At 38.6% G+C, this 27114-nt stretch overlaps 1 pseudogene; it reads right to left on the bottom strand.

Moving 5' to 3' along the window:
- Positions 1–23440: 23440 nt before the first annotated feature.
- On the bottom strand, positions 23441–24709 carry LOC149839790 (fasciclin-like arabinogalactan protein 4 pseudogene; annotated as a pseudogene).
- Between the last annotated feature and the right edge of the window lie 2405 nt (positions 24710–27114).

The following is a 27114-nucleotide window of genomic DNA, read 5'->3' as shown; positions in this document are numbered from 1 at the left end:
TGTATCGTGTTATGAATGAGTTTGCACATGAAAATGAATGATAAGTTATCAATGCTTCAAACATGCTTCAAATGAATGGTTTTGCACATAAAAATATTAAGTTATCAATGCATGTATCATAGTTCTTGTGATTGAATGACATTATATGTGTGTGTGTGTGTGTGCACCATGAATGCATGATAAATTAGATATTTTTTTCATCATAACATTCTTATGATTCTCTTTTAACTGGTTAGAATAATATCCGTAACATCATAGGACAAAATGGCTGCAAACCGTGAATGGATGTACCGTAGAATAGTTGAGAATGAGGTATCACTTGAATATATGGATGGTGTTGACAATTTTATTGAATTTGTAATGGCAAATGTCAGTACAGTGGATCCCACAGGTCAGATCAGGTGTCCCTGCATGATGTGTAACAATAATCGATTTGTAGAACCTTGTGGTGTTAGACATCATCTATACAAGAAGAGTTTTATGAGTGCTTATCAGAATTGGACGCTTTATGGTGAAGAAATTTGGAACAATTTTGATGCACGGGTAGATGTGGTGCATGATAATTCATATAAGGATTTGATATTTGATATCGCAGGAACAAAACTGGGTTTTGCTATGGGTCCTAGTGATGTACCAACTGGGGTAGAGGAAGAAGCAGCAAATGATGCAGCTAGTAGATTTTATGATTTACTTAGAGATGCTGATGAGCCACTGTGGAATGGTTGTGAGAGTCACACTATCTTCAATACAGTTCTTCAACTAATGAATTTAAAGTCCGAGTATAATTTGAGTCAATCATGTTTTGACCGTATGTGCTCTATTGTGAAGAGTATGTTGCCCAAAGATGAGAAATTGCCACAAAATTTCTATCGTGCGAAGGTTATGGTCAACGCTTTATGTATGAGGTATCAAAAGATAGATGCTTGTCCAAATCACTGCATGTTGTATTTTAACGATCAAGAAAATAGCAGATCATGTCTGTCATGTGGGCATCCTCGATTCATGCCAAAGACAAGGGACAATGGTAGCACGAGATCAAAAGAAGTGTCATACAAGTCGCTCTGTTACTTTCCTCTCACCCCTAGATTGCAATGATTGTATATGTCTTCGAGGACAACTACACACATGAGATAGCATGCAAATAAAGTTTGATATGATCAAGACAAGATCACGCATCCTGTTGACACAGAAGCTTGGAAGCACTTTGATCGTATTCATCAGACCTTTGCAATGAAAGTGAGAAATGTTAGGCTCAGTTTATGTACAAATGGATTTAATTTATTTGGGGGTAGATTAACCCCATACTCGTGTTGGCCAGTATTTTTCACTCCATACAACCTTCCTCCAAGCTTGTGTATGAAGCGTCGAAATCTTTTCTTGTCTCTATTAATCTCTGGCCCGATGTCTCTGGGCCAAAATCTTGATGTATATTTAAGGTCATTGATTAATGAACTGAAAATATTGTGGGATGACGGTGTTCTCACGTACGATGCCCACAAAAAATAAAACTTTAATATGAAGGTTGGTGTTCTACAGACAATTAGTGACTTCCCTATATATAGTATGTTATCTGGTTGGAGCGCACATGGGAGGTTGGCATGTCCGCACTGCATGGAGAATACAAAATCTTTTAGATTGATGCATGGAATGAAGTCGTGTTGGTTTGATTATCACCATCGATTTCTACCCAACGACCATCCATTCCGACGATAAAGAAATACTTTCAAAGAAGGCACAACTGAAATAGAAGGTCCACCTACACGGTTGTCTGGCATAGAGATTTTAAGATGATTGTGATACTTTTCATATGGATTAACAGATGCCCATAGTGCGAGGCCCTTTTTTGGATTTGGGAAGGATCACAATTGGACAAAGAAATCTATATTTTGGGAACTACTATATTGGTCGGTCTTATTGATACAACATAATTTGGATGTGATGCATGTGGAGAAAAATGTGTTTGATAATGTGTTCAATACGGTAATGAATGTCAAAGGAAAAACAAAGGATAATCCGAAGGCCCGTATAGATTTAAAAGTAATATGTAAAAGATCAAAATTGGAACTCAAAGAGTATAATGGCAAAGTACTGAAACCAAAGACAATGTACATGCTTGGACCAAATCAAGTAAAGCAGGTATGTCAGTGGTTGAGACAATTGAGATTTTTATATGGATACGTCTCTAACATTGCTCGGGTTGTGAAGATAGACGAGAGACAATTATATGGGTTGAAGAGCCATGATTGTCATATTATCATGCAACGGTTGATTTCCCTAGCATTTCATGATATGTTAGACAAACCTATATGGGGTGTATTATCCGAGCTGAGTTAATTTTTTAGAACATTGTGTGCATCGGAAGTTGTAGTAATTGAGGTAAAGAATCTAAAGGATTTTGTCATCACTACTATTTGTCAACTAGAGAAGATATTTCCTCCAACAATTTTTGATGTTATGAAACATGTGATCATACACTTGCCATATGAACTTAGGGTTGGTGGTCCTGTGCAATATCAATGGATGTACCTATTTGAAAGATAATTTTTTTTTTATATTTTTCTCTCTAATGCTATTGAAAATTTATTGTATTACGAGATGTATATTGTTGACAGATGCATGTTTGACCTCAAAAAAAAGGTTCAAAATAAAGCAAGAGTGGAGGGTTCAATTTGTGAGGCGTACACTTTGGAAGAGATTTCAAATTTCTCATCTATATACTTTGAGTCTCACATTTCAACACGTTACACTTTCCCACCTCGGAATGATGATGAAGAATAAGTTATTGTGGCTGACAAACTATCGATATTTATACCACTTGGGAATGCCTTTGGTAGTTGTCGATCAAGACTCTTGGAAGATCGAGAGCAAGATACAACACAAATCTATATCCTTTTTAACTGCTCAGAGATCAACCCCTACATCGAGTAAGTATACATAATATATTACACTAAGTTCTCTACATACATGGTTTGGTAATATAATTATTTGTTAAGTACAGACGATTTGATCTGGAGTTGCGAAGAGAACTTTCCCATCTCACTGATTCAGAATTACAAAAAGAACGTGAAAATAAGTTTGTGGCATGGTTGAAAGAGTTGGTAAGGATGATGATTTGCATTCTTTCCGTGTAAACAACAATATGTTAATTAGTCATGTTTATAGTCATTGTTTATGCTTGTAGGTCCGCCATGGTGATGTTAATGACCAAAGAATATGTGATTTACAAAATGGTCCTACCAAAGTTGTGCAATGTTACAATGGATATATCATAAATGGTTATCGATTTCATACAAAAGACTACAATGTAAACAAGTCAATGATAAATAGTGGTGTGTGTGTCAAGGGTAGCAGTTATGGTGAAAATGAACTTGACTACTATGGTGTTATAGAAGAAATAATGGAGTTGACTTAGGCTTAAATAACATGGCAACTTTATTCAAGTGTCATTGGTTTGATCTCACAGCAACAAGAGTCGACAAAGCCTCAAGCATTGTGGAGGTGAATCATAAATCAAGGTTTGAAACATATAAACCATTCATATTAGCATCGTAAGCTCAACAAGTTTACTATACTTTATATCTAGAAAATAAGAAAGTTAGATAGAAATGAATGGTGGGTGGTTTGCAAGGTGAAGTATAAACTATACCCCGAGTATGATCAGTTACAGGAAGACAAGATTGTTGAAGAGGGTGATTACTATTAATCAGATGATATGTATGACTTCTCTTATGATCGCGATGTCATATATGGTTTGCATGTCACATCTTCATTGTCTGATGGCACACGTATGGAAGAATGTGATCCAAATGATATACCAAGTAGATGAGCGCCCAATGAAGAAGAAGACAGAGAGGACGAAGATGAGGAGAAAGAAGAAGAAGAATATGAAAGTCAAATAAGTGATGAGGAAGCATACTCGCGCTAGTAAAATACATCTTGTAATACATACTACATCACTTTCTTATATGCTCTTATTTTTGTAGTTTGAACAAATACAAGCATTCTTTCATCACTATGACAACTTTAGAACACTTATGAGGATGATATTTGCATATATGAAAGTTTTTGACTGCCTTATAACACATATATGCATGATTGAATCAATATGAAAGTTTTTTTACAACATTAGAACACATATAAGCATGATTCCATCACTATGAAAGTTTTTTTACTGCCTTATAACACATATATGCATGATTAAATCACTATGAAAGTTTTTTGACAACCTTAGAACACACACACACACACACACACACACACACATATATATATATATATATATATATATATATATATATATATATATATATATATATGATTGAATCACTATAAAAGTTTTTGACAACCTTAGAACACATATATAAGCATGATTTCATCATTATGAAATTGTTTGACTCTCTTAGAACACATACATGCATGCTTGAATCACTATGAAAGTTTTTTGACAACCTAAGAACACATATATGCATAATTGAATCACTATGAGAGTTTTTTTATAATATTAGAACACATATAATCATGATTGTGATACAAAAGACATTTATTTCACAACCTTATAAACCATATATGCATGCTTGAATCACTATGACATTTTTTTGACAACCTTAGAACACATATTTGCATGATTGAATCACTATGACAACTTTAGAACACATATGAGCATGATATTAGCATATATGAAAGTTTTTTGACTACCTTATAACACATATATGCATGACTGAATCAATATGAAAGTTTTTTGACAACCTTATGTGATCATCGCAAAATTTTTCCTCTCTTAATATTCTCTCTCTTCCTTCTCTTTTCCCTTTCCAACCTCTACTTCCTCCTTTTTGAAGGGAGAAGATAAAAGACGAAAAAGAAAGAGAGAAGAGAAAAAGAAGAGAAAAGAAGAGAAAGAGGAACTCTTTTGTGGGGTCTCACTTGACCTTAATTTTGAAGATATTTGAAAAAAATAACTCGCCTCCGTTTTGAAATATTTTGCGGGAAAACTGGGAGATGAGATCCGCTCGTCGGTACGAGGTTCGACCGTTCCTGGCGCCTTTACCAGGGGTAATCGAACCAAGGGTCGAATTCATGCCTTTTGCTTTAAGAAATTATCTAAGAATTTATTCTAAGTCTAAATGCGCAAAAAATCATGTTTGTGTGAATGCAAAGATGTATGCTCTTTTTGAAAAAAATGATTTGAAATTTTCCAAGTGTTTCTGATGAATAGAGTGATGAAATGGTTTTTAACTCAGAACTTAAGATTTAAAGTTCTAAGTTGTTGGAATAATCAGAGTTTGGGAAAATAATCTAGACTTTTGAAAGGAAGGATCTTGAAATTGAGAAAAAAAGAGAAGGAAGGAAACTTCAAAGTCATAAATGGACTTTGAATCAGAATAGAGATGAAATGAAATTGAATTCTAACTTTTGAAGTTTTGAAATCAGAAGGAAATTTAGGAAATATAAATAGAATTGAGAAATGGGATTGATTTGAAAGTTGGATTTTAAGATGAATTTTGAATCCAATGTTTGGATTTTAAATTGAGATCAAAATTGAATTTTGGATTTAGAATCCGAAAATGGGAATTGGATTTGAATTATGGGATGAAATAGAATTGGATTTAAGAATTGGAATTGGGAATAGAAGTTGTTTTGAAATCTGGAATTTCAAGATGAAATTTGAATCCGAAGTCTGGATAGAGTTGAGATTTAAAATTGAATTTTGGGTTTAGAGTCCGAAGTAGGAGTTGAATCTGAAATTTGAGATCCGAGATGGAATTGGATACTATATCCTAAATGGAATTGGATCTGAAGTCTGAGATCTAAAGTAGAATTGGGTTCTGGATCCTAAAATGGATTTTGGATCTGAACCTAAGATCCAAGATGGAGTTAGATTCTGGATCCTAGAATGGTTTTTGAATCTGAAGTCTGAGATTCAAGGTAGAATTGGGTTCTGGATCCTAAAATGGATTTGGATCTGAAGTCTGAGATCCAAAGTAGAATTGGATTCTGGATCCTAAAATAGACTTGGATCTGAAGTCTGAGATCCAAAGTGGAAGTTGAATTCTTGATCCTAAATGGATTGTGGATCTGAAACCTGAGATCCAATGATGGGAGTTGAATTATGGATCCTAAAATAGAGTTAAGATCTAAAGTCTGAGATCAAAAAGTGGGGATTGTACTTGGAAATCTGGATCCAAGTTGGGATTAAGATCTGACTTTGGACTTGGAGTTTCAAAATTGATTTGAAAACTTTGAATTTTGAATGAATTTCAAAGTCAAATTGGACTTTGAATTTGAAACTTGATTTTGGAATTTAGAAAATAAATCAAAAATTTCTAAGTTAAATTGAACTTTAAATTTGATTTCAAAGTCAAATTTTGGACTTTGAAGATGAGATAGAATTGATGAAATCGAAATAGAAATTGAAGAAAAGGTATTCACAATCACTTGGGTTTTTAAAAGGGGAGTTTTGAAAACATGATGCAATTCTATCCTAAATGATGAATGAATTTAAATAACTTTGAAATGAGAATTTGAAAAGCTATTTCATTCTTTAAATGAATTAAGAATGAGGTTGAAGATATAATATATCCCTGACTATGGTCATTGAATATATTATATAATAACCACATTCAAATTCAAGTGAAGAATAAAATACATTTTTGGTGCTTTTATAGCATTTAAAATGAAATTAACTCTCAATATACCCTGACTATGGCCATTGGTATATGTATTGAGTTAATTTTAAATTAAATTTTATAAAAGATGAAAATATTTAAAGAAGATATGATGATTTTTTAAAAAGGATCTAGTGTAGATCCAGTGTTATTTTATAAAAGATAAGAATGCTAAGTTTTGTTCACATCCCGACTATGGCCGTTGATGTAAATCATCAACTTAGGATTAATTTACCTCTTACGAAATGGTGCACGTGCCATTCGTGTAGCCATTTGTGAGAATTTGAGAAATAAAGGAAAAATGAATGAAAAACAAGTAATTCATGATGTTTATAATGCTCATTCATTCTATCTAGGACAAGAAATGTAGATTCTCATTAAGATCTAGCTTTTACAATACACGAAATTGAATTTACAACTCCCAATGATGATCTTTTCATATATTCCCTGCAAGAAGAGATTTAGCACGAAGTAAAGCTAGTAGGAGATGTTATAATTTTAATACAAATACTTAAATTTACTCTGAGTGAAGAATATATACATAATATTCAAATGTCATGCTTGAACTAATGGGAAAATGTGCAAGTGACATCTATGGGTCATATGAAAGGAAGGGGCATATGCATGCATGCCTAGAGGTGATGGTGAGATGATAGAAGCTTCAGCCTTCCTGGGGCTGATGTAGGGAAAAAGGGGGAACCACAACATGCTGGGTTCGTTTGATGAGAGGTTTGGGCAGTCCCTAGTGAAGGAGCCTAGTGTGAGCTTGGCGCTGAGGATAGTAAGAGGGTAATGAGGTTTATTACAAGAGCTGATGAAATACAACAAATGAATGAATGCCTATAAGGTGATAGCCCCTAGGTATAGCAAATAACAATGAAGGGTATAGATAGGATATGGGAGAATCAATGGGCTGTAGGCATAAGGGTATGCTTGAGGCTAATGTAATAGGTGAACAGATGGCTGGTGGGCGATGGAAAAACTAGCATTATATTGTTGTTATGCAATGGAGATAACACGATGTGTTGTGTAGCACATGAGGATTGTCGTGAAGGGTTGCATGAGTGCCTCAGATGACAATAATTAGTTGTAGCAGTAGGTGTGTAAGGTATGCAGGTAGTGATGTTATGAAGAGAAGCACTGTTGATGTTATGGCTGGAGATGGAAGTGAGTTGTTTAATGGGGAATGATAGGTAGACAATAAATAGATGGAATGCAACAGGTGTTGTAGATGATGGGAATGTTTTGGCAAAGCTGGAGACATGAAGCAAGTTATGAAATATGACCGTATGTCTATGGAGGTGAAGTGAAAATGTTAATGATAGGTGCTGACAAGTAACAATGGTGAATGGTGTGACCTGCAATAATGGAAGAAGTTGAAAAGATGGTGTTGGATGATAAAAGTGGCATGAGTACAAGTGGGCGAGTGGGCTGAAGGTATAGTTTATAGTAAGGGTATGAATGGGTATGGAACTGTTGAGGCTGAAAGGTGGAAAGAGATGTGTTGTAAAATGAAGTACGGGTGGTACAGGAACAATGTGCAGGGAGGTGTATACAGATGCATTGTTAGTATTAAGACAAGATGCCAAGAAATGTATGCTGAAAGTGAAGGTATTGTGGAAATGCACTAAAAAAAAAAAAGACACACGAATGATATGCCGTACATCTACTATGAAGAGTGAATGACGTGTTGTGTAAACAATGCTAACAAAGATAGGGAGCTGGATGTTGGGAACAGGGGAAATATACCACCATATATTCAGATTTCCTGCAAATGGCACTGTAGCATCATAGGGATAAGTGACAGGGATGATACGATATGTGGTAAAGATAAGGTGTAATACTAATTGCTGAAGTAGATACAAAGATGCCACAATTGTAAATATGGAGTATGGAATGTATGGAGGTATGCTGTGAACAAACGTGGTGCAAAACAGTAAAAGGAATGTTGCAGAAATGGGTATACAAAATTTATCATATTGTGGCCCCGCACTTTACAGTTAAGCAAATCAATCTTCTTCAGGAATCGTTCTCCTTGTCTGGCTTTGGCAAATCATGCCTATCAAGCTTCGCGGCTTCGCTCTTCAAATACAATTATCGTGCTTTTGCCCTTAGCAAACTGTGAGTACGTATCAACAGTGTTACATCAAAACATAGTGAAATACTTGATAATTTGTTATTGCCATTGACACATTTTCTGAATACACAGTAAATGTCCACAGATTCATGAGGCAAGTTACCCTACACAGAATGGTGAATGTAATGAGACTGCGTCAGCACTCATCTGTATGGGGAAATTGGCTGAAAAATAGAATACATCCAAGAGGAGAATTTTATATGACACCATATGCCATGATGGAATAAAAGCAAAAGGTGAACTCCCAAAAAAACGCTTCCCCAACGTTCGATGCTATACCACTAGTTCCTAACAGAATCATCATACCCTTATGCTGAAAGGAGATCTCATCGAGTGATGGAGACCTATTGAATGCCTCTCGCATGACATTCCCTCTTCTAAATCGTTTTCATAAACCCTTGAATCAATGCAAATGGAACAGAATCTCATGTCAATGCTTATGAAAACGTGAAATATAGACACGAAAATGAAATAGGAAGGGTTAACTACAAATTGCAAATAAAAAAAAAATGATTCTGAAATAAAGTTATCAGATCCGGATTCATCATGGAGAGAGAAAAAATGAACCAAATGAACAGTACATGCATAATACACGGGCAACTATAATGAACGAAGCAGTGGATTTCTCCATCTAATAGGAAGCTATTGTTCGACAATCACAGAGTATTCTAGTGATCGCTGGACTGACTCTATTTTGATGCATAGAACTTAATGAAACCAAAATAATTACATGGAGTTTAGTATAATCTACGTTTGAATCCATATCTCTGAATAGAGGAAGATTCAACAACTTTCGAATCCGCTAAACTACCTCATGCAAACGATGATATGTCTACACCATGCAACCATATCAGACTTTCAAACTAGATTTTGTTATTGTAAATCTCTGCCATCCCTATTTCTAAAAAAAAAAAAGGAAAATTCTAGATATGAAGTAACAGAACCGTGGAAGGGAAAATGAATCTGAATGAAAAATAGGTAAATAAGATCACCCGAATATAAGCAAAGGGGAGTCTATCGCGACACAGATAATTGAGATGTAATGAATATCAACATTAAATCTGTGTATGATGATATTGAAGTCAAAGCATCAGAACCAACAAAGGCAATAAATCCAGACATTTATACGAGGATTCTACAGAGACTCTGAAACCCAACAGTAATTCAAGAGAAAAGTAAATCCTAGTATGCAAAATTAGACTGGAATTCAGATTAACCCCATCGGACAAAAAAAAATCGCAGCATCAAAAGACAGATAGAAGAAATAAAATGAGATATAGGAATGGTTATTACGTTGCTATCGCACGAAAGGTAGATTGGTTTTGCTAAAAAAGCAAGAACCATGGCTACCGTGGTGCTTCAAAAGGGGCCGAACCAGGAGATAAGAAAAAAAAAAAAGAAGTCCAAGATAGTGAGAAAAAAAAATAAAAATAAATAAAGAGCAACTAAAGAAAATAAGCAGATGAACGATACTTATTAAACGATGCTACTAGGAAGGAGTAGTAACCAGAAAGGATGACTTACCTTATTGAGGAAGAAACCGGATTGATCTCTTTGTTCGCAGGTCCTCTAATGGGGGAAGGAGGATTTTCCTTTTATCTCCTTTGAAGCTCTTCTTCTGATCAGGAAGAAGAGGAGTGAAGAAGCGGATGTTGGAGAAGGAAGGTCAGCCTCCCTTTTACTCGATAATGGATGTCACTCCCGGATGTTGGTAAGGGGTCAGAAAAAAAAGAAAACTGAAGATCGATTTGTTGTATGAGTCGTTAAAGAAAAGATGGATGTCTCACGATGATAGACAATATGAAGAAGAAGAATGGATTGTAATGGGTTTTTACAGAGAGAACTCGGTGACGAAGATGCTGATAATGGATCCTTCGATCAAGGGTGAAGACCTCTTCTTAAAGAAGAGGTGGAAGGTTCGAGTGAAAAGCTCGTTGAAGATGGAAGGTGAAGATCAGAGGGTTTGTTGAGGATCGGACGATGGAGAGAAAAGGAGAGGGGAGCGCGGGAGGAGTCCGTTAGAAATCCTCCTTTTTTTCAAAAAGAGGTTTCCTTTTTAGGAAATTTAAAAAAAAATGGTTAAGAAATGAGGTTTTCGGCAAAATGGTTTCGAAAAACTTAAAAAACCTTCGTTTTTCTTGTAGCTTTTCCCAATTTTTTGGTTTTTTATGTTATTTTTCCATTTTTTTGCATTTTTAGAATAAAATCCTAGAGTTTTACGAGAAACCAAAGATTAAAACTATTTTTTTTGTGTTTTTGTAAAATATTTACAAAAGGGAGTTTTTCTGAGAACTCAAGGCGATTTTTGAGAAAATTTCTTCAGAAATTGGATTTATGTCTGAATTTTTAGGAAATATTTGAGGTTTACAACCTCGAACTGAGAAATGTAGGGTTGGGGATTCAACAGAGTGCCAGATGAATTGCCCGAGCCATTTAGAGCCATTTTTTATATTTTTGTAATTTTAATTTGGAAATCGGACAACGAGGCTCGGATTTGGATTTAAACCACTGGGTTCGGATTCAGAATTAAATTTTGAGTATATCAATATGGAATTCATTCCGAAAATCTAAAGAAATGACTGAAATTTAGCTTTGAAATTGCTTTGATTTTCTCAGAAAATGGGGTCAGGGGCAAAAAGGGTCATTTTTTACAAAACTTTGAAAAATTTGGGGTGTTCACACCTTAAAACACATATGTGCATGATTGAATAACTATGAAAGTTTTTTTACTACCTTAGAACACATATGGGCATGATTGAATCACTATAAAAGTTTTTTGACAACCTTAGAACACATATGAGCATGATATTAGCATATATGAAAGTTTTTTGACTGTCTTATAACACATATATGCATGATTGAATGAATATGAAAGTTTTTTGACAACCTTAGAACACATATATGCATGATTGAATCACTATGAAAGTTTTTTGACAACCTTAGAACACATATAAGCATGATTTCATCACTATAAAATTATTTTACTGCCTTAGAACACATATATGCATGATTGAGTCACTATGAATTTTTTTTACTGCCTTAGAACACATATATGCATGATTGAATCACTATGGAAGTTTTTTGACAACCTTAGAACACGTATAAGCATGATTTCATCACTATGAAAGTTTTTTGACTGCCTTATAACACCATATATACATGATTGTGATGCATAACACATTTATTTGACAGCCTTATAAACCATATATGCATGCTTGAATCACTATAACATTTTTTGACAACCTTAGAACACATATCTGCATGATTGAATCACTATGATTTTTTTTTATCAACCTTAATACATATCTGAATTCTGTTAATGTCCTTCACTTTATTGTTAGTCTATGTGTCATTCGGCCATTTACTTTGATTGCATTAGATTAGGTGCATTGCATATAATTTATTTCATTATATTTTGTTTATCAATACTAACATTTTGGTTCTCTTGTAGGATGTTGGAGATGATCAGCGTAGAGGAGCTGAGGGAGGCATGGATAGAGGGGTAGATCGAGACAATGAAGGAGATGATGCCCCAAATCTTGGCGAGGATTAGATTCATGTGTTTATTTTGTTTCTCTAAGATTGTTGTTTCAAACGAAACTCTTTGTATATGTTCACTTGTAACTAATTAGGACTTGGCAAGGACTGTACTGTGTTGTTAAATTTGTTTAACTTATAACTTGTGTTAAATTTGTTTCACCTACTTTATATATATATTTTTTATGTGTACTTTATTTTTTATACACAGGTTATATAAATTATATAACGAGAAATTTTTCTCGATATTCATATTTCAAAAAAAAATAATTTTTTTAAAAAATTTGCGACGGATATTATCCATCGCTAATATCTGTCGCCAATTTAAATCAGTCAATGTTTTACGACAGAATTTAATTCGTCGCTTATCCCTCGCTAAATTGGTGATGGACATTAGCGACAGATAAGTATTCGTCGTTAAATTTTAGCAATGGATTAGCGACAAAATATATTTCTTCGTAAAACCAAATCAAACCTTATTTAGCGACAGACATGATCCATCGTTAATTAGCGATGGATAAATTCTATCATATTTTAGTGACCAGGATAATGCGATGGATGCTTTATGTCACAAATCTATTGCTAATTCGTCGCTAAACACGTTAGCGATGGATTAGCGACAGATTAGCGACGGATAGTGTCCATCGCTAATCCGCATTTTTCTTGTAGTGTTTCTAGTTGATCGAATCAATGGAGTCGTTGATTATATTGAATTGAATCGAAAACTATGAGAAGTTAATCATTCACACATATGGTACTTATTTTGAAGGCCTATTTGTTAGCCATTAAAATTCTATGAATTGATCACAAGCCGAGACATAGTTAGCATTTAAGCATCTTAAACTTATATTGAATGTTGTTAACATGAGAACCAAAACTTTAGATCTGTCGACCAGCTATTTCTAAATTTCAATGAGTTATTCAAGTCCACAGCTGCCCACAAAGGCTTGGCTCATCTGGTACAGGTGACTTGTGAAAGTCACCAAGCTAAAAGGGCATCACGTGTTCAAAACCCATGGGTGTGCCTCCCTTGCCGCGAGGCCAAAGCTGGGTGTACTTTCTCGTTCACAATAGGAACCTAATTTTTTATATTAATGATCTCACAAGTGAGTGAGGTGGTCTTTTTAGTTTATCAAAAAAAAAAGCTAAGTATATGGCAAAAATTAGAATAAAATATGAATCACTGCTTGAGGCTATGCACAAAGTCCAGGATAAATCACGTGACTTGATGAGGCTAGAACAAGGAAAGCATATCCAATCTATATCACATGGACACGACTGCTGATACATAGATACAACTATTTTTTATGACATTCTCAATATGCCTAGTATACAAGGGGACACGATACAGGAGCCAGAAAGGAGTATCTGTGTGACATAGGATCCAATACTCGGCCGAGTAGCTTGCAAAGGTTCTCTGCCCAATGACTAGAAGCAACTTCATGAATCCATCCCATCCTTACAAGGGGTAGAGGGTAAGGATGGCAGTGGACCAGGGCAGAGTGGGGTGGGGGACGAGGTCTCCACCCTCGTCTCTGTCTCAAAATTCTGCCCTCCATCACCACTTTCATCCCCTTATGGGTTTTGATTTTGACTTCCATTTCCACCTCATCTCTGTTTCATGCCTTCTATCCCCAGTTCAAATGGGGTGAAGCCCGTACCCCTCCTCGGTCCACTGTTATCCCTAAAGAGTAGTATTTTAGCATTTTACTAATGGGATCGAGAACGAGGCGGGTGGGGCGGGGGAAAGCGTAAGTCCATCCCTGCCTCCATACCCTTACGAGTTTTGATTTTAACCTCCATCACCATTTCATGTCCTCTATCCCTGGTCCAAATGGGGCGAGGCAAGGGGCCCATTTTCCCTTGGTCCAATGTCATCCCTAGTAGGGAGCATGGCATCCAGCCAATGGCACTAAGTAATTTGCAAAGTTCTCTGCCCGAGTATTACAAGTCTTAGTTCATATGTTTTGCTACTGACACAAATGAGGGCTAGGTATTTTCCAAATGATTGAAACAACCTTGGTTTCTTTTGTTGTTGCTTTATATAGGAATATCGATGAAAATAGTACCAAAAAGGCCAATTTGTGTAGTAAACAAGGATGAAGTTGGAAAAGTTGTGATTAATCTCAAACTTCATTTGACTTTTATGACTGGTTCATAGAATCATGTGTGCTTGGAGAGCAGATCAAGTGATCTGCTAAATCACTTTAAGAAAAGTGATTTGACATCCTCACCGTCCACAATGTACACATGGGATAAGGCAATGGACGGTGGAGATATCAAATGGCTTTCTTAAAGTGATTTGACAGATCACCTGATTTGCTCTCGGCCAACTTCCACCTCTTGTTTTCAGTCTCTCCTTGTCCATTCTATCCATAAGATACCACACCCTACAAATCAGGGAACTATGGCACACCTCTCCTAGTACACAAGCCATGATCAGTCACAAACTGCCTTGCTGCACATGATGTGAAACTTGCAACTATTTTGGAAGGATGCCAAATTTTACAAAGTTTTGGAGCTAGGATCAGGTGCCATCACATGGAACACTTTGAGTGTACCTCTACACCTAGCTGCCCTCCTTCATCTTTAAGAAGATAGATACTTGAGAAAATTGTATAACTGGTTTATTACTTGAATATTCTGTTACAATTTTAATGCAGAATATTTGTTACATATATACACGGTTTAAAATACCCGACTGCTACTACAACAAACAGAATGACACGATAATTGTTATCCGATGAGTATCTCGCCTGGCCTTTTCCATATTTTTTGCCATAGACGGTTGTTGTCGTTGCTTATCTGTTGATCACATTTGACATGATCTTATGTGAATCACATTTGTTGGACGCCGCTTGCGATGTTGATCACATTTGACATGATCTTATCTGAAGCACATTTGTTGCTATCTCATGACATTTGTGGGACCGAATATCATGGGATCAGTCTTGGCTCATGATATTTGTTAGACGAAATATCCGTGAACTCTAAGACTCCCCCTCAAGTTGGAGTGTGCAAATTTGTAATGCCCAACTTGCGAGTAAGAAAATGGAATCAGTCCATGCCAAGGGGTTTCGTGAAGATATTGACTAACTGAAATGTGGTGGGAACATGAGCAGTAGAAATGACACCGGCTTGGATCTTGTCACGAACAAAGTGACAATCAAGCTCGATATGTTTAGCACGTTCATGAAGGAACGGGTTAGACACAATATGAAGTGTGGCTTGATTATCACAGTATAATTCCATGGGTTGATGATGAGAAAACTCAAGATCACGTAAAAGAGTTTATAGCCACACAAATTCATAAGTTGCAGCAGCCATAGCCCGATATTCTGCCTCTGTGGATGATCTCGATACAATAGGTTGTTTTTTAGACTTTCATGAAAGCGGGTTATTGCCCAACATGGTAAAATAACCGATGGTGGATCGGCGAGTCATAGGGCAGCTAGCCCAGTCAGAATCACAATACGCCATCAACTGAATATCAATGTGAGAGGATAAGAGAATGCCTTTTCCTGGGGTGGATTTCAGATAGCGTAGCACCCGAATCATTGCATCATAATGAGGAGTACATGGCTGATGCATGAATTGACTAAGAATGTGAACTAAATAAACAATATCGAGTCTTATAGCGGTAAGATACATCAACCTGCCCACTAAGCGGCGATACCGGGTGGGATCGTCCAATGGTTTGCCTTGAGCGACAACCACCAAGCGAAGCTTTTGATCCATAGGAAAGTCTGTGGGTCAAGCTCCAAGAAGGCCCACATCATCCAAGATATCTAGAGTGTATTTCTGTTGGCTTAAAAAAATGCCCTTGGATGCACGTGCAACTTTAATGCCCAAAAAATATTTCAAGTTGCCGAGGTCTTTGACATGGAATTGTGAATGTAGAAATTTCTTGAAGTGAGAAATAAATGGTGCATCATTGCCTGTGATGATAATATCATCGACATACACTAGAACTGTTGAAAATCCAGTGCCCGTATTATGAATAAAGAGGGAATAGTCTGCCTTGAATTGTAAAAAACCAGCATTTTTTAATGCAAGAGATAACTTGCTAAACCAATTACGAGATGATTGTTTCAAGTCGTAAATTGATTTACAAAGCTGACACACTTTATGATCCCCCTGACTTTGGAATCCTGGTGGGAGGTCATTGTATACTTCCTCATCAAGGTCTCCATGTAAAAATGCATTGCTGACGTCAATTTGATGTAAGGTCCAGCCTTTGATGGCAGCACAAGCTAGTAAACACCGCATAGTAACGAGTTTGGCCACAATAGAAAATGCCTTGTGATAGTTAAATCCCTCGATTTGGATGTAATCTTTGGCTACCAAATAGGCTTTGTATCGCTCAACAGATCCATTCACCTGATGTTTCACCTTGTAGACCCATTTGTACCCAATGGGTTGCTTATCTGGTAGTAGGGACGCAATTGTCCAAGTGCCATTGTCTTCAAGGGATTTAATTTCTGCAGACATTGCATTTTGCCAATGGGGACTCTTTACCACCTTGTTGTAGTTGTGTGGTTCTCTCTCAGAAAGGACAGCAGAAATGAATGTGAAATGGGAAGAAGTAAATTTGTGAGTATGTAAAAATTGAGCAATGGGGTATGGTGTACTTGAAGAGAGCTGATCGATGGAGCCGGGTAAAGTGCACGTAGTGGGCTGGGTATGGGAGGAAGTGCATACATAGTCAGAGAGGTAGTTGGGATGCTGATGTGTACGGATAGATCTATGTAAGGAAATAGGTTGTGGTGGAGGACTAGGACTGGAAGTCAGGGAAGGTGATGAAACTGGGTCTTCGGGAGACTCATTAATGAGACCAAGGGAGGGTCAAGTGATGAAAAGAAGTCAGTGGTGGGAGTCATAACTAGTATGAGTATGACGGGTGTCTTTGAAGGTAGATGAGTAATAGACGTTTGAAATGGAAATATGTCTTCATGAAAAGTGACGTCATGACTAGTGAAGATGTCATGTTCATGCAGATTATAAAGACGATATTCACGCTGACCAAATGGGTAACCAACGAAAATATAACATTTGGCTCTGGAGGAAAATTTATCCTTGGATGCATTGAGGTTATGAGCATAGCATAGGCAGCCAAAAACACACAAATGATTGTATTTTGGTTTGGTTTGAAAAAGAGTTTCATGAGGTGTTTTGTTGTGCAAAACATGAGTAGGCATGTGGCTAATAGGGTAAGTGGTAGTGATAACGCATTCTCCTCCCCAAAAAAGGTAAATTGGCATGGAATTGCAATGCTTGTTCAACTTCAAGGAGATGACGGTGTTTGTGTTCGGCTCTAGCATTTTGTTGTGGGTGTCAATGCAGGTTCGTTGATGGTTTATATCATTTTAGAGAAAATAATTTTGGGTCTTATATGAAAGAAGTTTGGCTCCATTTTTCGATGCAAATTTTCTTTACTTGTGTGTTGAATTGGGTTTTGACCATGGCAATGAACTTTGTTAAAAATTAATATGTTTCTGATTTGTACCTCATTAAATAAATCCAAGTGCAACACGAAAAATTGTCTACTATGGTAAGAAAATAATATGCACCTATATGTGATGGTGTAGCATAACCACCCCATATGTCGTAATGAATCAAGTCAAAAGGTGAATCACTTTTATTTGTACTAATAAAAAATGGTAAACAGGTTTGTTTTGCTCTATAACATGTATCACAAAATGGTTCATAATAGGGAGTAATATGAGGATTATCCCATGATAATAAAGAAAATACCGTCTTTGGTCAGGTGTCCAAGTGGCATATGCCAAATGCGAGAATCAGAAGAAGATCTGACATAGAGGGCTCGACTATCTAGGACATTTGAAAGATGGTATAGCCCATCCTGCATTTTACCCGCTCCAATCAGCTTCTTCGATGAAAAGTCCTGAAAACACAAAGGGTTGGAAAAAATATCGCAACACATTGCAACAATTGAGTTAGTTTACTTATGAAAAGAAGGTTTAAATGGAAATTTGGAATGCAAAGGACATTTGAAAGTTTTAAATTGGATGACACCAACGTGTCACCTATGTGGAAAACCATCAAACTTTGACCATTTGGGCGGTTAATCGTTTTTGCTCTTGTTAAGGTCTTCACATTACTTAGAGAATAAAGTTGTGAGGTCATGTGATTAGAAACACCGGTGTCTATGATCCAAGAGGTCATATTGTTAACAGAATTAAGATAGGCATTACCTACAAGATTAGCAGAGGCTGGTGTAGAGTCCCTATTGACAAAAGCAAGAAATTGCTTAAATTGCTCTTCAAATATATGTGACACACTGTGATCAATATTAGGTGTGGATGTAGCACCTTGCATCGACCCATGGGTAGCAACAGGAGCGAATCCAAGCTTTTGATCAGCTATATTGAATCCTTGTTTGGGTCTTTGAATAAATGCCACATTAGATGGACTTCCCCCTTTAGGATGATTTGGAGGATAACCATGAAGGGCATAGCATTTAGATTTGTAATATCCAAGCATGCCACAATGATCACATTTAGGTTGTTTTTGTTTTTTTCTTTCGGAGTAGCGGCCATTAGGGACAAACTTGGTTTGAGTCTGGGTGTTACTTTTGACATAAAACGCTGCAGGTTCAGAATAATTACTCATAGGCAGAAGTAATTGTTGTTTTTCTTCTTGAAGAACCATGGAGTACACCTTACTGATGTTTGCTAAGGCTTGAATGGCTAGAATTTGACTTTGAATGTTGGTGAAACTTTCATTCAAACCCATGAGGAATTGAAAGACTTTCTCTTGTTGTTGAGCGATACTTTGTTCTTTGAATGCACCACACATGCATATGGAGACTCCGAAGTAGGATGTAAGTTCATTCCATAAGGCTTTTAGCCTAGTGAAATAACTAAACAAGGATGACTATTCTTGTCGATGTTCTGTAATCGATTTCTTAGATAAAATATGTAGGTGGCATTACCTTGAGAGAATCTTTCCTCGAGGTCAACCCATACATCTCTGGCCGTCTCAGCATATATGACACTACAAGCAATGTCCTTTGTTAACGCATTGAGAAGCCATGACAGAATCATGTCATTGCAGCAACTCCATTGTGGCCATTCAGGGGGAAATATGGGTGGTTGGGAGATGCTTCCATCCAGAAATCCGTACTTATTTTTTGTGCTTAATGCCATTTTCATGGCTCATTTCCATGTTGAATAGTTATCCCCATCTATCTGCATTGACACTAAGACTGCGTCGGGATTGTCGGAATAATGATTGTAGTATAGATCAGATGAATCTGTATTTCTGCCTTGATTCTGAATATTGGCTGGAACACTTTCACAAGCCATGAGAAATCATGATCAGAGGAAGCCGAATGAACAAACAATAAGGAAGCGATGTAGGCGAACAAGAACATGATAATGTAATATCACGATCGCTGTGCAGATATGGAACAACAATAGCTATAGCACTATCCGATGCACAAGTGATTGCAATCAGCACTCAGACGTGACTTCAAACACGGCAGTTCGATTTGCTATAAGGGATGATCACAAGCTAATATATCATCTTCCTTGCTCTGATACCATAATATGATGGATACTTGAGAAAATCATATAACTGGTTTATTACTTGAATACTTTGTTACAATTTTAATGTAGAACATTTGTTATATATATATATATATATATATATACATGGTTTAAAATAACAGACTGCTACTGCAACAAATTAACAGAATGACATATCCGATGAGTATCTGGCCTGGCCTTTTCCACATTTTCTGCTATAAACGGTTGCTGACGTTGCTTTATCTGTTGATCACATTTGACTTGATGTTGAATCATATTAGTTGGACGGTGCTTGCTATGTTGATCACATTTGTTGGTATCTCATGATATTCGTGAGACAGAATATCCGTGAACTCTAAGAATCTTTGGCTGACAGTCTATTAGTTGTAGGGCCCAAAAGCAGATTGGAGGGCAGCCTGGTGTAGAGGTCAACTCAAAGTGTGCCATGTGATGACACCTGATCCAAGTTTTAGGCTTCACCATCTATGCAACTTCTGACTGACCATCATGAATATGTCTGACCATCTTTGTTTTAAAGCACCTTCAACATGTTGAAAAGTGTCTGAGTACTTCCTCGAACCACCAGGGATAGTTTCTCGTTAGCTTTAACCTTGTGGCAAGGGATGCATAGCTTAGGTATCGAACGCGATGCCCTTCAACTAGAACAACCTAGACAGGTGTTGGGAGCCCCTGTGAACATGACATTTGAATGAGTCTTTTTTTGGTTTTGTTTTTTGTCGTTTAACTGACTTTACAGATGTGATGTGCATGTTTAAGTTAATGAAAATCAGCTCTTAGATAATCTAATTGCGATAAGTAAATACAATTTTATGAGCCCTAAAAAATCAACACTCTATAATGTGTAATATTTTCTCGACTCATCAAATTATATTTTTTCATCTAAAAAACATGATCTAATCCCTAACATTTGGACAATGCTGAATCCATCTATGAGGTCCGATTCGATTAACATGACTTGGGCCTATGATTTGCAGCTCACTCGAGGTCGCCATGACCGAATGTTATCTGAGGCTTATGAACTAAATGGGTTTTGATTTGATGTCTTCCTCTCTCAAATTTTTTATTTTTTTTATTTCTCCTTAAAACGCCTTCAAATTTACATCATCAATATTTGCTGCTATGTAACAACAAATTGGTTCAACCTATAGGAAAGATAACTTTGGAGGAGAAGAGAAAAGTAATTGATAAATTTGCGATTTCACTATAAAGTTAATGCCACAACTGCTTTTGGTTAATCTTGACAAAGTTGGGTGCATTTTCTAAAGATTTCAAAAGCTTGATGCATTTTTATTGATGATGAAAAACTTAGGTGTTAATTTGGAAAAAAAAAAAATTGAAAGGCAGCTGGGTGTTGCACACGACGTCTCAGAGAGCCTTGCAGTGTGCCAATGAATTTAGCCCGTGACACTGGGTTAGGCAGACCTAGGGGTGGCAATTTCTGACACGACCCACCAACCCGCCTCTTAGGCGGGTTCGGGTTGGGCTTAAGCCAACCCGTTTAATAAACGGGTCGACCCGCGTAACCCATTTATTAAACAGGTCGGGTTCGGGTTGGGGGTATGCCAACCCGCCAACCCGGCTGACCAGTTTAATAAACGGGTTAGGCGGGTGGGTCAACCCGCCAACCTGAAAACCCGTTTACCCGACCCAACCCATTTATTAAATGGGTTGGCGGGTCGTGTCGGGTTACCCGTTTATTAAACGGGTCGGGTTCGTGTTTGCCACAGCTGACCCGTTTAATAAACGGGTCGGGTTCGGGTTGAGGTATGCTGACACGCCAACCCGCCAACCCGACTCGATTGCCACCCCTAGGCAGACCCCCCTACCATCTCTCTCTCTCTCTCTCTCTCTCTCTCTCTCTCTCTCTCACACACACACACACACACACACACAGGCTAAATTGGTTTAAGCTAGATTTGGGCGTAAAACCAAATTCAACCCAAATAACATGCAGTTAGGATTTGGTTTGGTTTGGTTTGGATTAAATATCCACACTTTTAGATTTTGATATGACACTTTACATTTGAATCTAATTTCAAAAATTAAAATTTCATTGAAGAATTGATATTGAGATCCAACCTATTTAAATTTGGATCCATCGGCAAATCCAAGTTGTAGTGTTAGTAGTTGAGCCTAACATAACAAATTGAATCATATCCTCTTTAGGGATTCAAACGAGTCAAATTCGGTTTAGATGCAGGCATTGCTAAATCCAATCTAATCAGATATAACTTGATTGAATTAGGAATCAGATATTAATGTTTTATCTTTAATAAAAAATATATTTTTAGCATTAAAATATCACTTTTTTTTATTGATTAAGAATTAAAAAATTCATGTTCTCATGTTCTATTTTCCATTTTTTTTTTTGAACTTATGTGTCAAACCCGCGTCACTCGTCCAGGTGCCTTTGTGACACAGAATGGGACCATATGGTCCATATCTTCTTGTGAGCTCCCATGAAAGATTGGGATGTGAATGGGTCGGACTCCAAACCAACTCGGGTCAGATATCATAGCATTAGGAATAAGATCTTCACTCAAATGCATAGAGCTTGTACCAAACCCAAATTCAAGTAGATCCCAATCAGATGTACATGTAGGTACAATGGCGTCGGATTTTGTTGGGCTTTATGTTGGACCCAGGATGTGAGAAGGCTAGAACCGAATCCATATCTGACCCAAACCTAAACCATTTAAATCCCTATAATTGAGAACTGTTGCTGCTTCAATGGGGGTTCTATCAATCAGCAATCCTCAGGGGCAAATGTCAAAGAGCACTGTGCAGTGTTTTATGATTGAGAATGAGGGCTGCATTGATGAGAGAGAAAGTTAAAAGCATTGCCAGTTGGGTCCGGGTCCACATCCTAGGGACCATTCCCCTAAAAGGGAATCTCGTTTGGCCCCATCTGCTCGACTGACAAAGCATCTCTTCTTTCTTACATCTTTTACAGTTAACTCGTATAGATTAACCTTGAGGCATGTTTGGCAAGACATGAAAAGCAACCAAGTTCTTGAGCACCATTGTGGATAACAAGTCCCAAACATTGAAGTTCATGAACTTGGTCACTCTCCTCTCGATGGCCAAAACACACTCTTGACGAGGTAAGTTTGTTTGGCTTTGCAAAATTGGATGAAAGATTGTGAACTCTGCTGGATCTCGCGACTTGCAGCCGCTGCGGTGTCCCCAAAACCTTTCGAGTTCGTAAACTCGGTCTCGATTGGATTCACGCCAAACGGGCATTACCGGCGTGTCCCAATGTCCGTAAAATTCCGAGAACTTTGAGTATGTGAAGGGAAAAGAATCGAGATTTCAGAAGATCCAAACCAGAATTATATTCCACAAAATCATGAACTTCCAAGAAAAGAATGAAAGAGAAAAAAAATTCTTTTTTTCTCGACGTTATTTCGAGTACAAAAGAATCGAATCACAAAAAAATCACTGCTTTTTCGCAGCATATATAATAAATTTTTAATGAAAAACAAAAGAGAAAAAAAAACGCGAAAATAAGAACAAAAACAAAAAAAAAATCACAATAAGATCCACCACAACCCTAAAACCCCCAAAATCCCGGCGGGAAGAAGACCCCACCGTCCACCACCACCGCCGGAGGTACTCGATCCACCGCCATCGGTTCTGAGCGGAGACGCAACGCTCGCCGGTGAAATGCCGGAAACCGGCGATACGGCGGGTATCACCGGCGGAGGCGAGTAATCGGGGGTGCGGATCTCCGGCGTGCTCTGGTCGACTCTCCCGGGGCCGAAGACCTCCCGGGGGAGGAGTACCTTCGAGATGCCGAAAATCGCCACCGGATTCTGGTCGAAGACCGTTTGCGTGATCGCCGCGAGGACGATTCCGGTGTCGATGGCGACGGATCCGTTGGCGCTAGTGATGTTGAGGGTGAAGCTCCCGGCGCCGCGCTCCTCCGTAGCGAGGGTCGGCTGGACGGGGTTGACGATCGACTGCAGTGAGCCGAGCGGGTAGTAGGAGTGGAGAACGTGGTACTTGAGCACCACCGCCTTCGTATCGGCGGCGAGGCTCTGGAGGCTTTGCGCCGAGAGCGAGGTGAAGGCGTCGTCCGTCGGGAGGAAGGCGGTGATCCCGGCGCCCTGCTCGTCGGCCTCGAACTCCGCCGTCACGCCGGAAGCCGCCAGCATCGAGCCGACGACGTTGAAGTCCTTGGCGTCGATCAGGACCCTGGTAATGTTAATCGGCACCTGCGGGCGGGTCTCCGACGCCGAGAGGTCGAACCCCAACGGGAGGAGGAGGCCGTCGACGGCGAAGACAGCGACGGAGTAAGGGACGGCACTGATGAGAGAGACGAGGGTGGCGTTCGAGGGGCCCGGCGACCGGATGGTGACGTTTCCGGTGAGGGGGTCGCGGGTGAGGTTCACCGCGCCGAGGTTCGCCTCCGCCCGTCCGGTCGTCTGGAAGAGCGTGGTGACCAGCTTTCCGGCCGCCGGGATCTGACGGAGCGCAGGCCAGTCGAGGTACTGGAGGAGGACGTGGTAACGGAGGACGTCGGAGATCTGGGAGGAGGGGAGGTTGCCGAAGCGGGAAGCGGCGAGGGAGGGGTCGAGGAGGCGGTTGGGCACCGCCAGGATGGTGAGCGACGACCGGTGGTCCAGATTTCCGGCGACTCCCGTGGCCGAGAGGAGGTAGTTGAAGGAGGAGAGGTCCGGGAAGTTCGAGAGGAATGTCGTCACATTGAAGCCGTGGCCGCGGCAGAACGTGAGGAGTACGAGGAGGAGGGCGACGGGGCAGAGGCGTCGGAATCCGGATTCCAGCGGCGGCAGCATTTTCCGGCGAGCTAGCTCGCGCAAAGTGGCTTCAGAGCGCGTGTGGGTGTGAGTGGAAACACAGTGAAGAAAGGAGGAGCATTTTATTTATTTATATATTTATTCATACATTTATTTCCGATCATTTTCTGTTTCGATTACGAATTACGGAGAACCCTTTGAGTTTTCAGATCAATGACGAAATTGACCTTTTGTAACGAGAGACAGCACATTGGCCGGGGATGATATTTTAGTCATTTTTGAGAAGACTCTTTGTAGGTGAGGGTGAGTTCGTACTCGTGATCTTTCAATACGTCAGATGGTTAATCTAGTATAATCAGTTAATTCTCTTTTTAGATGACAATTTTACCCCTGGAAATTGTTCCCATGTACAGATCCGTAAGTTCTCACGAGGCACGTTGTCGAGGACATTTTTCGTAGTTTTGACAGATAGAATACGGGGGTTCTATCGGTACGCAGGTCGGTAAAGCTAAACGCCCGCTTCTATTAACTGAGGTTCCAGGTGCAGTATGAGGGGCAAAATGGTAAAGTCGTGCTGTAATAGTGGACGAGTTTAATATCTTAATAATTTGTTAATCCCTGTTTAAATATACGCCTTTGTTTTGCCAACTTGTTTTAAGGAGGGTTGTCTTCTTCTAAAGGGGAAACAAACGGTGGGATTATTCCGTCATTTTCTTCAGTTTAAGGGCATTTTAGGCCTTTTGTAATAATTTTCCAGACATAAGGGCACACGGATACGAAAGCCAGAGGTTTAACCAATGTTGTCACTATCGATATCGGTCCTGAATCGTACTTCAAAATAATAAAAAATTATTATGACACGTGTTAAAACCAAGGGTGTCAATAGGTCGGATCTTGTTGGAACTCAGATGAAACCCAACTTCGACTAGATTTTTGGGTATTGTATCTGAACGGTACCAAAGTCTAATCAGGTTCACTATAAGAAAAACCATAAGGACTACATGAACCAAACCCGGATCATACCTGATAAAACCATATTTTTTTTTATCATTTTTACATTAAAAATTTGTGGGTCTTAATCCAAACTAGCTAGGGTTGGGTTTGGGTCTGGTATAGTATTTCTCAAACTATACCCAGGTTCATGTATTAGTCGGACCTTGAGGTCTGGACCCGGTTCTTAATTGGGTTTTCTTATTTATCACCAATCCCAAACCCGTCAGGGTTTGGTTTGGGTCGGATCCGGGTAAACCATGACACCCCTATTTAAAACCATTAAATTTTTTTTAAATAATAATAATTTTTTTTTTATGTTTTAGTAAAAAAACCAATTCAAGCTTGGATTATATCGAATTTTTGTCGATACGTTGGGTATCAGCCGATACAGGCCGAAAAGCATAGATACTGATAACATTGGTTTTAATACTCATTTTTTTTTCCATTTATAACTTGAAGAACCTGCAATTGATGGCACGGGACCAACCTATCATACCTACATTCCCATGCCGATGGCATAAAACTCCAAGGCTAGGATCCCTGCTCCTAAGGTCTATGTGGTTTTAACACTCATTTCGCATGTTTGGAAGCGAGAAAGATCCAAAAAAAAACGAGAAACTTTTTCACTGAGAGTTTTTTTCTAAAAAATACAATTTTGTATAGAAAACATTCCCCTCCATGTGGGTGAGAGCTTACCAAAAGAAAATTTATTTTTACACTCCCTACCAGTCATCTTTCTACCACCCTCCCTCCTCTCACATGATGCTACGCAAACAAGCCAAAAAAATTGTTTATGAAAACTTCTCGTATAAAAAAAAAAGTCGAATCTTTTTTTTATCAGAGTTTTTCTCTCCTCCAAACGTGCCCTTTGAGAGATTATTAAAGTGCTTCCATATTACTTGTGAGGGTAGTTTTGTCATTAAGCAAGTTGATGACTGATCTACCCCTTAAGGCCGGACTGCACTTTTAAAATTGATGCCTACGTATTGAGTGGGGTAGATTCGGAATTTATTGTAAAATCTGGGGCAGACGCTGTCATTCACGGAAGCTTAGGTCCTTGTCCGTCCTTCCTTTTCACCTGAATACCGCTTTTCTCGGGGCCGACTGTTTGGAGATTGACAATTCAGGGGTTTGACCGCCGTGGAGAGGAAGGGTACGGCCTCCGTCCTTTCGGTTTTGTGTGTGTGTGTGGTGGGGGGTTGCGTCCAAGTCGGATGACACGTCATCAGTGCGTTACAGCTGCGATCCGCATGGCTCCGATGTGTGGCTTGGACGTACCTATCGTTTTGCTTTATGGTTTCCCATCGCACTCTCTCTCTCTCATCCTTTTTGTGATGGTGGTTGACGAGTAATGGTGAGGTGAGCACGACACCCACGTAAATTTGGATAAGGCCCATTGAATGTACCCTGCTCGGTGGCTCGGGGGTACCAACTATGGAGAAGCCAAGTAG

This window comes from Nuphar pumila, chromosome 4, assembly GCF_984573655.1.
Source record: "Nuphar pumila chromosome 4, dmNupPumi1.hap1.1, whole genome shotgun sequence".
Taxonomy (NCBI): Eukaryota; Viridiplantae; Streptophyta; class Magnoliopsida; order Nymphaeales; family Nymphaeaceae; genus Nuphar; species Nuphar pumila.
Note: the sequence above shows the minus strand (reverse complement) of the source record. Positions and strands in the feature narration are given on the sequence as shown.